Source organism: Streptopelia decaocto (assembly GCF_964273445.1).
Source record: "Streptopelia decaocto genome assembly, chromosome: 12".
Taxonomy (NCBI): Eukaryota; Metazoa; Chordata; class Aves; order Columbiformes; family Columbidae; genus Streptopelia; species Streptopelia decaocto.
In genome coordinates this window covers 10433282-10447504 of record NC_138667.1, presented here as the reverse complement: position 1 = coordinate 10447504, position 14223 = coordinate 10433282, and the positions used below count along the sequence as shown (strand labels likewise).

Genomic DNA, 14223 nt, shown 5'->3' with positions numbered 1-14223 from the left:
TTTATGTTGACCAGAAACATTGAAATGCAGCGGCGTGTGGGATTCGGTGAGATTTCAGGAATTTCTTGGTATTCATGATGGGTGGTAGAGGGGAAAGGGTTGTGTGGAGCCACATACAGACTTTGGAAATGCATCTGTGGCAGCAAAGGCTGAAGTGATTGTGCCTGATACCAGCTCCACACTAAAATAAAGTGTACAGTCGGCCATCAGCATAGGAACCAACAGAAACAAGAAGTCTCTTTCAAATTCAGAGAGTTACTTCTAACCACAGTCATTTTGTCAATCGAGCTGCCAAGGCAAGCCTACGAGTGGGAGTTTCGTAACCAGAGCACGGGGTTGAAATCAGGGTGAAGTGTCAGCTTTGGCCAACCTCTCAGATCTGCTGCTTACAGCAGCCCTTGCCTTCCATCTTCCCCAGCGCTCTGGGGCTTGTCAGAGCCTGCCCTGGGCTGATTTCACTCGCTGCCCCATGAAAAAACCCAGCCCAGCAAAAACAGCTGGGCGGCTTTCTGCTAGGGTGCATTGAACCCACCACCCAAGAGTCAGAGGAGCGAGGGAAGAGAGAGGGCTGCTGGCACGTAGGCAGGACCCCAGAGGGGAGCAGGGACACGGGACGTCCTCTGTCATCCCTTTGGCTCAGCCACAGGCTGCACTTTCATCCCAAGAAGCAATTCCTCAACCTGTCCCCTGCTAAAGCGCAACACCAGCTCTTCGCCCTCTGCACAGGGCACTTGCACAACAGGGAGTGTGATTCACAGAGCGCTGCCTCCCCGCCTTCCTCCCTCCCCTAGCATTGTACCCACTGCCACCCTGTCCTCTCAAATATATCCTTTTATTAACTCCAGGCATAAAAAATTATTTTATTACCTGCAGGAATACAGATATTGCATCCTGTTCCCTCCAGCCTTTTTTTAGCTCAGGAGATCTTTATACCACAAAGGACTTGTGGTGTGGTTGGGGAAGCTGCAGGTGGGCTAAGAACAAGCAGAGGGAGATGTTTAGTATCTGTGCAGAGATCATTATTCATTACTTTCTGGAACGTGCATCTACCAAAAGATGGCAGCAAATCGCCTCATATGGAACTGAGCATCCGTTTGGTCTGCTCTGCTGGGCTTTATTTTTCATACAGGCTATGAGCTGTAGGCTACCCTGGCGAGCAGCAGATGAACCAAAGGATTACACTAGATGTTCTCAAGGGAGAAAAATCTGTGCTTGTGACTTTGGTTTAAATTTTAGAGACTCCTTCAACAGTATAAAAATCACCAAAATGCTCTAAATGTCAGTTCCCTCTTATTTTGGCAGGTTTTGGTAATTGATTGATTTATTTTACCAGGCGAAAATGGAATAAAAGGGAATCCATCATAATAGATTTGACAAATAATAATGCCACAAATAATGCACATAGAAGGTCTATCTAAATGTTCCTTGCCATCACAAGCTTTAGGTCTCAAGCACACAGAGAGCCCTGTTTAACACCAGTTTGCTGGGAAATCTGGAACTGCCCCACCCTTCGTTACATAAACCTGCGTGTCACCCAAAGGATTCTTTTTAAGCTCTGTCCTGCATCACTAATGGATATAGCCATGATCCTGGTTCTCATCCTATTTCATACTGATTGAACTGGGAATAAATCAAAGTCAAGAGTTTCACTGCAAGTACCAAAAACATCAGGTTATGGTGATGGGGCTTCTTCAGACGAGTGCAGCTTTACACTTGTTCTGTACAGCAGGTAGTGGTGAGAAGGTGGGAGAATCAGCCCTTCTGCATTTCAAAGTATGCTGCTGATTCAACTTCTTCATAAAATGGGATCAGTAAATACTATTTTCATTAAGCACATTTATACAGCTAAACTATGCAAAACTGTCATTTTTTTCTCTCTGCCTCACAAAAGAACTTAACTGCCTAAAATGAAACTGTGAGAAATAAAATCACCCTGGTGCTCATTTGCAGCTGGTGCATTTTACATGAACAGCTAGGTCTACTTCAACTGCAGCATCATTCATAACACACAACATATGTGAACAGCTGAAGAACTCATTAGCTATAGATTCAGGATGTATTTGTTCGGTAGAGTTTGAATTGTCCCTCTTCAATAACAAAAATGTTTTCATCTTGTTAACTTGCAAGGAATTCATTCATAATCAGCCAAGAACACGCTGATGGAATGATAAAATAAGCAAGGATGCCTCACTGTTTGGTATCACACTATGTAAACACATCTTCATGCCTCTTACACTTACAAACTCTAACGAGGTTTTGCTGCTCCGAGCAAGCCCCTCCTGCCTGCTGGCCCAAAGCAGAGCACACCTTGTTTCCACTGCAGCAAGCGCTGCATCAGGGATACTTGCACAGCTCCAGTGCCCCATGGGGCATTTGTACATCATCATAATTTCTACCTCGACCAGTGTAAATGAATTACTCCTGATCTCTAAAAACAAGCATAGGAGGGAACTGGGGCTATTTAGCTTGTAGAAAAGGAGGCTGAAGGGAGAACTTCTCACTCTCTACAACTGCCTGAAAGGAGGTTGTAGTGAGGAGGTGTTGGTCTCTTCTCTCAAGTAACAAGATGAGAGGAAATGGCCTCAAGTTGCTCCAGGGGAGGCTTAGATTGGATATTGGGAAATATTTCTTTCTGGCAAGGGTTGCCAGTCATTGGAACAGGCTGCCTTCACCAACATGGCAAGGTGAGCTTCACCAAGAGGAGAAACCCCAGTTCAAAGCACAGAAGAAAGAGGTTTTTTTAGCATTTCTACTGAAGTGCAGCCAGGAGGCTGAGCAGAGATAGGCATCCCTGACCTGTGGGCTACCCCAGCGCTGTCCAACACCATCTGCCGTGAGCTTGGGGTTGGCAGGGATGGGGGGCGCGGGGGTGTTACAAGCCCAGAGAGAGCCATATTGATTCTTAAGGAAGAAAGCCAAAAAGCAGAAAACAAAAGGGGAATGTAACAAAAGCTAAACTCCCCCAGCTCCTTTTGATCTCGGAGAAATAACAGAGATCGACCTGACGTTATTACACTCCTTGCTCACTCCCTTTGGGTTGTGTTTTTATTTCCCTTAACCAGCAACGATCAAAGCCAAGAGCCTCTCCATTGCTGTATGTTTTCCCTTTTTGCTCTGAACAAAAGTTGCAAAGGTTTCAACACTATATCTCGCGCCTGTCCTGGACCGGTGATCTGCTTCAAACAGAGCTGTTCGCAGGAGCACAAACTCCTGTGGTCTCAGGAACCTCATCTTCACACTGCAAAGCCAAACAAGCAGCTCCCTGGGCAGAGGAGAGGGGAAGGTAACACAGAATCACAGAATTGTTTTGGTTGGAAAAGACCTTATATGCACCCTCAGCCTTGGGTTCAGCAAAACAGATGTTGTGGCTTTTATAACTCAAATTGTTTGGGGAGAGTTGGAAGTTTAATATGTTGGGCGAGGCTGTCTGGAGTAGTTGTCTCTTTGAGGACGGAGCGTGGACAATGTCAGTAAGCATGAGGAAGCGGTGAGTGACACAGAGGCATCAAGCATGGCACCGCTGCAAACAGCTGTGACTGCAGGTATCAAAGAGAGCTTTGGAGAATAAAAGCCAAAGTCCTGCCTTCCTAGCATACTTTTTTTTTCTACAGATGCCGAAGGAAGCAGCAGCCTTCTCAGGAAAAGGGAAAATCAACGCCAAAGTTTGTGCTAGTCACAGTATTTTCTAAATATACATGATTATCTTGTCTTGAAAGCAACATTATAGAAGCAGTGAAGAGATGGTATGTAAGATAAATAGGTGATAAATACACACCAAGCAAAACATTGTTTGTAGGCTATTTAAATTCAGGAAGCATTGGTAGTAATTTGGCAGATAAGTCTTTCACACGGTGCTTACAGAGCTGCAAACATGATTGTTAGCAATAGTGTATAACTTCTTTCATTTGTTCAGGACCAGCCTCTGCTGAATAGAACTGTAAGAACCCTCTTCATCACATCAAGTAGACACGGTGGGGATGGCAGAAACTGGCCTTTGGGTGAGAGAGATTTCTGGCCACCGAGCGCAGCTGACACTTCTGTGCCAGGCAAGAACGTGGTCAGAAAATGAAGATATCCAATACTGATGGATATCAATATCCACTGACAAACAGTTCAAGAGGAACCAGCCCTCATGCAAGGGATGAGCCAGATATCAAAAGTGCCATCGTGGGTCATCCTCAGCGCCTTTTCCAGGCAGCTGCAGGGATGGACAAGAGGTTCGGGGAAGGAAGAAGCTGCCAGGGCTCAGGGCTGACTGCAGCCATCGGCACAGCAGGAGGTTTCACAGCCATGTAAAATGTTCAAGGAAAATTCACCTTGGCAAACAAGAACTGCTGAAGCTAAAAGGATGCTTGTTTTTTTGTTCACATTGGATTAATATGTGCCAAAAAAAAAGAGAAAAGGCGAGTGGTTCAGCATTCCTTAACTGTTTATTTAACCAAGTCATGTTGTGGCTGCCTGACTGAATAATCCTGAAAATACTGACAAAATGTAAGACTGCTTAAAAAAAAATAAACCAAAACCACTATGAACATCTGTTCACCAGCTGCAGTGTTTATTCCGTGCAGTTAAACCAAATGCATGAGAACAACTCTAAATGTGGCTGGGCTATGTGTGTGCATCCCCAGTCTTAAATGCAGCTGTATCTTCAGTACCCAAGAAAACAGGACACACAGGTTTAGAATACAGATTTTTAAATTCCTTCAGATAAAACTGATTATATAAACGAGAGCTTCTCTATCTCCAAGCATTGTGACAAATGGTTTCTGTTGTTGCTGGGTGGATGCAACTGTGATTACCACTGAGCAGATGGTGGAAACTGCCACTGGACTAGGTCAGTAGAATAATTTTTCCTATTTATTGCAATAAATAGCGTTTGTTAAATTATTGGTTGTCCTAAGGAAGACAGATACACCTATACAGAAGGGTATATATTATCTTATATACAGCTTTTCCATTTAAGCTGCTTCTTTCAATGACAGAAAGGGATCATCTCTGGGTCAGGGAAAAAGAGGCCATGCCAGAGACCAGCATTTTTTAGTTTCCTTCCCACATGGGACTGCAGGGGAGCAAAGTATCCACAGAGAGGATCAGGGGCGGCCACTGGGTCCTTCCCACCTCACTGTGGGTTTAGACGTTGGCGTTATACAGGATCCTTGGCGTTATACAGGATTAGCCAGAGCTCTCATTTCAATGCCACAACACATGGGTTTTCCTCTTCAAAAAACTCAAAACATTAGGACTGCCCAACAACTGACTGGCAAGAATAGTAGGGATGTAATACCAGAAACTCCAGAGGAAGGATTACATGGTCAGGAGCCTGCAAGAGGAAAGACCTTTCACAGCCCTTTGAGCAAGCTCTGGCACCAGATTAAAGCCGGGTATCAAGTGCACTCGTAATTCCATCCATTGCAGGGAGGGGAGGACTGCGTTAGCATGAGACAAATTGCTGTTTGCAATGGAAGCCAGGGGGCTGCTCTGGGAAAGAGGTTTGTTTTGTTTGGGGTTTTTTTTTGGAAGATGAAAGATGTCTCAGCTGCAAAGGGGGATTCCTCAGAGGACACAGATGCCGCTGCCGGAGGAGCAGGCTGTGCCACGTTGCTGAGAGTGTGTCCTCACATCTGCTCCAGCCTTCGCACAAAAGGGCTCTTCAGGGTCATTGTAATTCACAGTTCCCAGCCAAGGATGTCGGGCAAAGCGCTGGCCAGGAGCTCTCCTTTGCAGCCCGCTTTGTACTTATAGAAACACCTGAAAAAAAAATATTTTCTCCTAAAGAAATATGGTCTACGGCTGAGGATTAACATTGCTGGTCACCTTGGGGTCACCCCACTGAGCCATATGGGGAGGATCAATGAGTGACTCCAGCCAAGAATCCCTAAAACTTCTGGATTTACATTTATAAAAATAAAGGCAGGTGCAGGGTGAAAATGCTGCAAAATTATGGTGCAAAAGATTTTGCAAATTAAGTCCATGTGGATGAGGTGAGGAGGGATTCCCTTCCATGTTGGAGGGAAGATCAGAGCAAAACATCCACCTGCTTGCTCAAACACAAGTGAGAAAATAGTTCAGATGTTTCACTGCACTAAGCTGAGCTCGGGGCAGCCTTTCCATGGATCCCAGCGGGGTATGGAGCAGAAATCATTTCCCAAGCACAAGCCAAAGCATTATCTGACGTCTGGCACTTCTGCCGAGGCTGGGAGCAGCCTGGCTCTGGGGGATGCTGGCCTTGAGAGCTCGGCAAAGATTTGTTTTCTGCATCCAGCCTGGATTAAGTCCAGCGAGCAGGACAGGAATAGCAGCTTGCAGAGCATCCTGGAAGAATGTGGGTTTCCCCTTTTGGAAGAAATTCTGCTCTTTAATCTGCTCCACCTTAGAGAAGGAAAAGGCAATTTTATTTCAGCTCTGAGAAATATCAGTCACAGCATGGAAATTCAGTTCAATTATGAAAGAGCAAGGCAAAATTTTACAATAAACACTGACTGCACACATATGCACATACACATCGGCCTCTCTTTCACTGATTACAATTAGTGCTGTCAATTTCTACTCTCTTTGGATCAAAGTGTTTCACTTCTGTCTGTCCAAAAGCCTCTTTTGATCTTTGGTGTTAAACTTTGATTGAAAGCTTTAGCGAAGGAAATTCCTCCACGAGTTCAACACTTGGCACACCAAGCTGTGAACAAGGCACCTAATAAACAGAATAATTCCTCATAGTGAACGTGACAAAGGTCCCATTAAACAGCAGATGTTAAGACTAGCCCAGGGGCAGTTCAGGAGCACATTGGACACTTGGTTTCAGCCACTTCAGGCCATCACTTTGATGCCTGTCACCCCTGTGGTGGCACGGGGGAGAAGTCCCATGGAAAGGGCCAGCGGTGGGACAGCCACCACCCTGTCCCCTGCCAGCACTGACCGTTAGACCACCCTTACTCTGCATTTTTTGACTTCGATTGCCAATATTTTTGCAGGTAGTTATTTATACAAAGCCAGAATTCATAAAATACGCTAAAAGACAATCTTTATAAAGATAAAGCATTTGTTTTATTTATTATATGGTATTTCTTGGGCTTATATTTTGTGCTGGCAAAGGTTGACAAAGTAACAGGTCTATCCTGGTCCATCCCTGGGATGGAAAGTGCAGGAACAGAGGTGGCAGATCCACACTGGATAGCACGATGGTTTTTAATGGGGCTATAGTGTGGGTTTGGACCTGTTGTATGTACCCTGCTGTCAGAAGCACCCGCAGAACTATAAAAAAAATAATATTGAAATAGGAAACCTCACTGCCTGCCTTGTGCTCAGCTCGTCAGACAAGAACAGCTCACATGTGCCATCTAGTGATGCTGGTATTTCATACATCAGGAGTTTTCTGAGCAGGAGCAAAAATACTCTGGCAGGTTTAAGGGCCTGAAGCCACGAGGACGGCCACAAGGACAGCCACCGGCGAGGCTGCGCAGGTGCACACGGTGCTTCCCAGGCACAATCAGCCTGTTTGGGTGCCCCGGCACAAAACAAAAATAAAAATTCAAACAAAGCAAGCACACACCTGAATTTTCCAAACATAGTTATAAGGCTTGTGTTCAAACCCTTACACTCTTACATGCACATAAAATACACCTGGCAAAACTAGAAACTGAATAAATGGAAGGCTTGCTCAAATCTGAAGAAAACTCAAGATTAAAAAAAAAATAAATATGTTAATCAAAGATGTTCTGGGACCATTATCCAAGGGAAGAGCATGCATGCAGATCAAAGCCTTGGGGTTACACAGGATTTATAAGAGCAAAGTAACAAGGCAGCCAAAGAGCAGACACTGGGATTACCATTTTAATTACTGGAAGTGGGTTCGAAGGGCACAGACTGAAGGAGGATGTGGGAATAACCATTAAAGAAAAAAATGAAAATATCTTGTGCCAATACACTTACTGCTGCATTTGTCACTCGGATGTGGAACAAGTTGTAGTTTCCCGTCAGGCTGGAGAGGAGATGGACAGCGAGACACCGCGGAGCCAACAGCCTCTCCTGTGCTGATGGGCTCAAGGCTGTTTTGTGCGGTGAGGGATGGAGAGCCCTGGCACTCACTCTAAGTGTTGGCAAAGTGGCGCTTCCTCAAGAGCTTCTTAAAAATCAATGAGGCGAGCAGCAGGTCCCCCACTCTCCAACAGCCCTGAATGACTTGTCTCCTGACTGCAGACAAACACATTTCTTCAAAAGACAGATGAGTCTGTTCTAAAAATGTTTAACACAAAGATTTTTATGAATGATATAATTAAAAAGCATTTGCTCTCTAAGACTGAGTTATTTCCACAAATAACTCTTTTTAAAAGGCCAAGAAGAGGCCACGGTGAACACACGCATTAACCATTTGCTCCTGCACAATGAAAACTACTGAAAGGAATTTGATGAGCCCCAGCCTTGCTTGAAGTGTAAATATTCAAACCACCACAGGATTCAGTTGTGTGAAAATTTCTGGTCTGGAAAAGCCAGGTCTGCTACAAAGCGGCACAAAAAAATGCACTGGGCAGAGCTGGGACAAGGGTATTGAGTCTGACTAGAAAAGCAGAGATTCTCAGCAAGCATTTCAAAGGACATCTGCTTGTCCCTCCCCACTGCGGGCAGGTGAGCCACGATCAGCCCCTTCACAACACACCCGCTCTACACTTGGCCAGGAAGCAGAAGCTCCAAGGTCTTTCAGGTCGCACATCTCACACACATCTCGTGCACAGGGAGGTGCAGTGATTTTAAGCCAGCAGTTAGTACCCGGTTTTCCAAGAAGGGACAGACTTTGTAAAGGCCTGGAAAACAGCCATTTCAGACTACAATCTGCAACCAGTGGATATGGATTTCTGCATTCATGGAGTCCAGCTGAAAGGAGTAGCATTCCGAAAGCTTTTTTATCACCTCTGAAGAAAGCATATACGCCAAGAACTACGAGTTATTTTGTCAAGTTTGAGGGTCGAGAAAAACAAATACATTGGTGCAAATAATGCCATTTCCCCTGTACTTAGTTCTGACACTGTATCCACAGCAGTGCATACATATTGCCACCCCCCAGATGCCGCCAGGGGCCCATATAATCTGATATAAACCGATCCATGTTCACAAGCTACATGCAGAGTTGGAACTTAAGCATGCAGTTCGGAACAGGTCGTATTTATTATCTACTTCACTGTTGTTTTGTGACTCCAGTTAATCAACTTCATTGTGCTCTTGTATTAACCCTTCACCAGGCAAAGCCTCCTCCACAGAAGACGTAGGGATAACAGCTCTCGAATGCCCTAAAAATCCCCCAAAGGCATGTAATCATTTTCCTGCAGCTGGTACAGAAAACTGCTGGACTGTTTGCTGTACCTTGGCTGATATTTCTCGAAGCTGTCCATGCCAAATTATTCCTAAACACAGCACAGTGGCATTAGGACCCCATGCTTCAGTCAGATTAATTGCCCAGCCTTGGTCCTGTAAACGCACTTTCAGAAGTTTGGCAGCTGCTTCAGTTTCTTGTTATGAAACTGTCATAATCAATAGATCATCAGTTTCCCTCAGGGTATTTGCCAAAGCACCTACATCATCTGTAGCGTTTGTTGCTACTGGGATAAACACATGTTTTAGTGAGGCAGGCGCTCCTCTCAAAAGCCGTATTTCAATACTTCTCTTGACTGCTACCCTGCCTGGATCGTACTCCGTAATCAACACATAAGCCATCTCCGTATGCTGCGCTAAATTAACACCCTCCTTCACTGTACACCAATTTCCAAGGGACATCACCAATTCAACAGGTTCAGCATATGCTGTTAAAAGTGCTGCATACAACCACCAATATAACGTAGATGCAATATCGCCTGTCAGGACCTCTGACATTTTGCAGCTGAGCATATCCTCATTGTATCTGATTAGCATTGGTTATAGGGCTTAATAAATCTTTTACATCTGTTAAAAAACACAAAAGATGCAGCCGCACTATGCCGAGTTAGCAAAATCCATGCTGGTATTCCTTTCCCACTCTTCTGCTGAGACATCTCTAAAAATTCCTTTAACTCTTCCAGAGCACAAGGACATCCGATCTGCTCCCCCACACCTGCTTGTTCCCGCTGCCACATTATTTGTGCAGGGGGTTGTGCTCTCATCACCTCCCTGCCTTTTAAGGCAGGGTCCATTTTAAACTCAGTATCAGAGTCTGAGGATTCCCTCCAAATATTTCCATCCCATTCTTCAGGAGACACAAAATAGTTTTCTAATCTATAGAATATCAGGTGGATGAGAATCCCGCAGAAATATAATTTCAATTTTTTCCTCTAACTTCTGTTTCTTCATGTAACTGCTTTTCCAGCTGCTCAGTTTTCAAGGTCAGTAACAGTTCAGCAGCTTTCCTACATTCTATTTCCTCAGATCTTGTTTTTGTCTATTCAAGCTTTTCCTCTCCTGACAGGCAGCTTCCAGGCAAGTACTTAACATTTTTCAGATAATTAAATAATTCCCTTTCCATCGTTTGTACAGCCCTTGGCCACCGTTAACTGTTCTTCCACAGCTTTCCAATCGTGCCAATTAACACAAGCCTATTCCTCTTAGAATTTAGGACTTGGAATCACCCCACATCTCCGTAAATTAGTGATACCACCTGCCATCCCACTTCTGACGACAATTTGTCACGGAGAAGTGATCCAGGGTTCTACTTACCACAGAACAATGTTTAGATCACTCAAAGAAAAGTGTGACTTCAGAGAGTTCTGTGGCATCCTTACTGCATGAAGGAAATGTGCAAAGCTGAATGTTGCTTACCTTCTCTCCAGGGGCGTGATATCTGTTCAAGAACCAAAATTTCAGGCAACAGAATTGATAGAAATAAATAATTTAATGGAGTAGAATAGCATAAGAGCTGGCTCGAGGTTGGTACCTACACAGAGGTCCCGCCAAGCACAGGAAACCACTGATTTTTATATCTTTACAGACCATGATTGAGTCCAATAGCAATACTTGAGTCTGGGGTCTTCCTGCTTCTCACTGGATCTTTTCCACTAGTCTCAGATGGGCCTTGGTTTTGTTTACTTGTAGACATTGTTTATGGTCCATAGCCTTGCTGGGTCTGTTTAGTCTGAACGAATCCTTTTCTTCCCAGCAAAGTGCAAAACAGGCCCCATTTTGCAGATGTCTCTCATGTCTCCACATTAGCCTTGAAATCATTGTTTTCTTGCCAGTCAATTCTGTTCTTCCTAAGAAAGTACAAATTAGATCTTATCTTACAAATATTCAGTGTATTCTGTAGCAGTTTTGGTAAATATGAGTAGAACTTTATAGTTCAAGATTTCGGCAAATTCAACTTACTAAGTAACATGAAGCAGAGAGTGTATTAAAAAAAAAAAAATAAATCACACAACCTTATAATTCTAGGTGATTTATTCTGTTTAGTATGCATTTGCTTAAGCTAAACAATTGATACGAAACTTAAACTGCGCTCATCCACTGATCCCTGAGTGGTAAAAACCATCGCCATACAGTCATGCTTATTTTGATTACGAAGTGTAACACAAACCTCACGAGGGATGATGTTTTACATAAGAACTATCTGGTCGCTCACACGGATGATGCGATTGGGGGTCAATAACCCCCAGAGTCTCCCTCTCCTGACCTTCAACAGCACCTACCTGAAGGCGTTTCCTACGAGCACCGACCACCACAACTCCAGTGGCTCCCAGTAGCTCCCAGTGGCTCCCAGCTCCACCCGCAGTGCGGCCCAGGGCCTGAAACACAGAGAGCAAAGGGGAAGGAACAAAGCCCTGACATCAATTGCTGGGAAAAGACTACACCCAACAGCTAGGAGAGGGGAACGCATCGGCCCCGTTAGCACCAGGACCCATCCCAAATGTCGGTTTTAACGGGGGCCACCCAGTTTTGCTCTCTCGGGAAAGGGCACGGCGGGGCAGGCCGGTGAGGGAGCGGTGCCGGCACCGACACCCGGTCCTGCCGGGTGTGTAGGCGCTCTCGGTGCCGGGCCGCCTGCGGGAAACACGGCGGGCTGAGGCGGGAGAGATGGGCCATGGAACAAGCGATCGCAACCACCAGGAACCGCAGCCCGGCGGGGCGGGGGACGGGAGAACTCCCCGGGAAATGAGCCGGGGAAGGGGGCGCAGCGCGGGCTGCCGCTACCGGATCCTGCCCGGCCCCCGCAGCGGGGCTGCCGGGACGGAGGGGCACCCCGGCCCCGTCTCACCTCCCCTAGGCCCGGAGCGTTTCCTGGTGCCGCCACGGGCCCGCCGGGCGGGGTGAGGGGGACGAAGACCCCGAGGGAGCGGGGGCGCCATGGCCGAGTCCCCACCGACCCAGGCGGCGCAGGGGCGGGCTCGGCCCCGGTGGGGACAAGGACCGAGCAGCGGCAACGGCTCACGGGAGGAGGCGACGGCGGCCCGTCACGTGGGGTGGCGCGGGGAGCGCTCCCCCGCTCTGCGCCCCCTAGCGGCGGCGGCGCGGCGACGGGCGGCACTCCCGGGCTGCTCAAAAACGCTGAAGTCCCTTAAAACGCGTCTCCTTCGCAAGCGATTAAATATCTAAATTTCACTATCGCGCTGCAGAGGAACCACCCACCCTAGGGTGTCAATCGCCATTTCTGCTGCATGCTGAGGGATTATTTGATAACTTCAAGTGGAATTAAGCTCAGGCTGGACACAAACCCATCACAGATAATTACCTACAAGTCATTCCCGGCACGGGCAGCCTCAGACGTGCAGATGCAGAATTCAGTAATTCAATTTTCCTGCACAATTATTTCAGAGTCCCCTCTGCCCAAGCACCCCGGGCACCCCAGGACCCCCTGACTGCAGCCGGACGGGGCAGGTTTGGCCCTGAACCGCTCACATTCCGTGCAACTTACTGCTTTGCTTCATAATTCAGTTTTCCACCTCAGCCGAGCATTGTGGTGCTGGTTTTTGACCTAAACCAGCAGATCAGAGCACGGGGGTCAGAGCTCAAATTTCCCCAGTCTCATACAAACTCAAACATCCTTTAACACTTCTGAAAACAGAGAAATCTATCAGAAAATCCCACTCCTTCACTACACTATAAAGGAAGCAAAAGCAATTTCTCCTTCCAGCCCTTTGCTGGCCTCAGCTGTTCATGCTGTTATGAGCAGGAATGACGACTGGCCAAGCCGGGCTGTGACAGAGGCGGCTCCTGGGGACGGGGCTGGTGGCAGCAGGTGACAACTGTGACACCTTCCAGACAGGGGTCCCAAACAGGGACACCAAGAAGCTGCACCAAGGTGCCTCCATATTGCACAGCAGCAGCACCGCTATCGAGTGTTACTTATTTGCCTCTTTTTTTTTTTTTAATTTTTCCTCTAATAGGAGCAAAATGAGTCTGTACTACCAGCTGAAGTGCACACAGCTACTTCTGACACTGGTAAAAAACAATCTTGCAGTTCTTTGAATGTTTGCCTGGCATCTTCCTGAAGCACTTGACCTACATCTTCCTCCTACTCTTCCTTTTGCTTCTGTATATTCAAATTAACTACTTAAAGGAGTTATCTGTTTTTCTGTGCTTAAGAGTAATACGGTCTCTAATGATATGGGGAAGATCCTTACAGATCAATCATGTTTTCAGTCTGTGACATCTACCATATACCTTATTTATACAGAAAATTCTCCCTTTAAACTACCTCATGAATTGATGAGGCCCTTTTATACTACCTTAGTCAGACTGAAGATTTTAACTGAAACTTAAATATATGGTCTTTGCAGGCTGTAGGACCTAATGAGCAGTTTCTATATGATTTGATCAAGAATGTTTAAGCAGAGCTGGACACGACCTCAGTCTTTGCAGAAGTGTGGCTGTGTATCAGGCTACAGCTGCTCCAGCTAACTCAAAAACACGTGTCTAACAGGAAGATGACAAGAACTCCTTTCATTCCCCCATCTCTTGCCGCCCTGCGTCTATATCTTGTGTCAGACTACTCATGGCTGAAGGTATGTGGGCTTGAACCGAGAGCTGCCAAATCCACTGCAGATAATAGCTGTTATAAGAAAAGCTTCCACCAGTTTCATGCTGAGGCCGGCACTGATGGGTCTGTTTGTGGTACTGAGCACGCGTTCCCCAGCCAGCATCCAGTCACTGTATCATCTGCTTTCTGCATCAACAAGATGTATGTCCCGTCACCCTTTTCTGATGTGTCATGTGCTTCATAATAAATGTCAAGAGCTACCAGCTCATAGAGTGACTTCTGGTAAGCCATTTACC

General features: G+C 46.1%; 1 long non-coding RNA gene across 1 annotated transcript; it reads right to left on the bottom strand.

The window, feature by feature from the left end:
• Window positions 1–10830: 10830 nt before the first annotated feature.
• Window positions 10831–12383, bottom strand: LOC309445160. The gene is made up of 3 exons (XR_014185244.1): window positions 12206–12383; window positions 11640–11735; window positions 10831–11207 (listed from the first exon to the last, which is right to left on the bottom strand). It is a non-coding gene; the product is annotated as an uncharacterized lncRNA (long non-coding RNA).
• Window positions 12384–14223: the final 1840 nt, after the last annotated feature.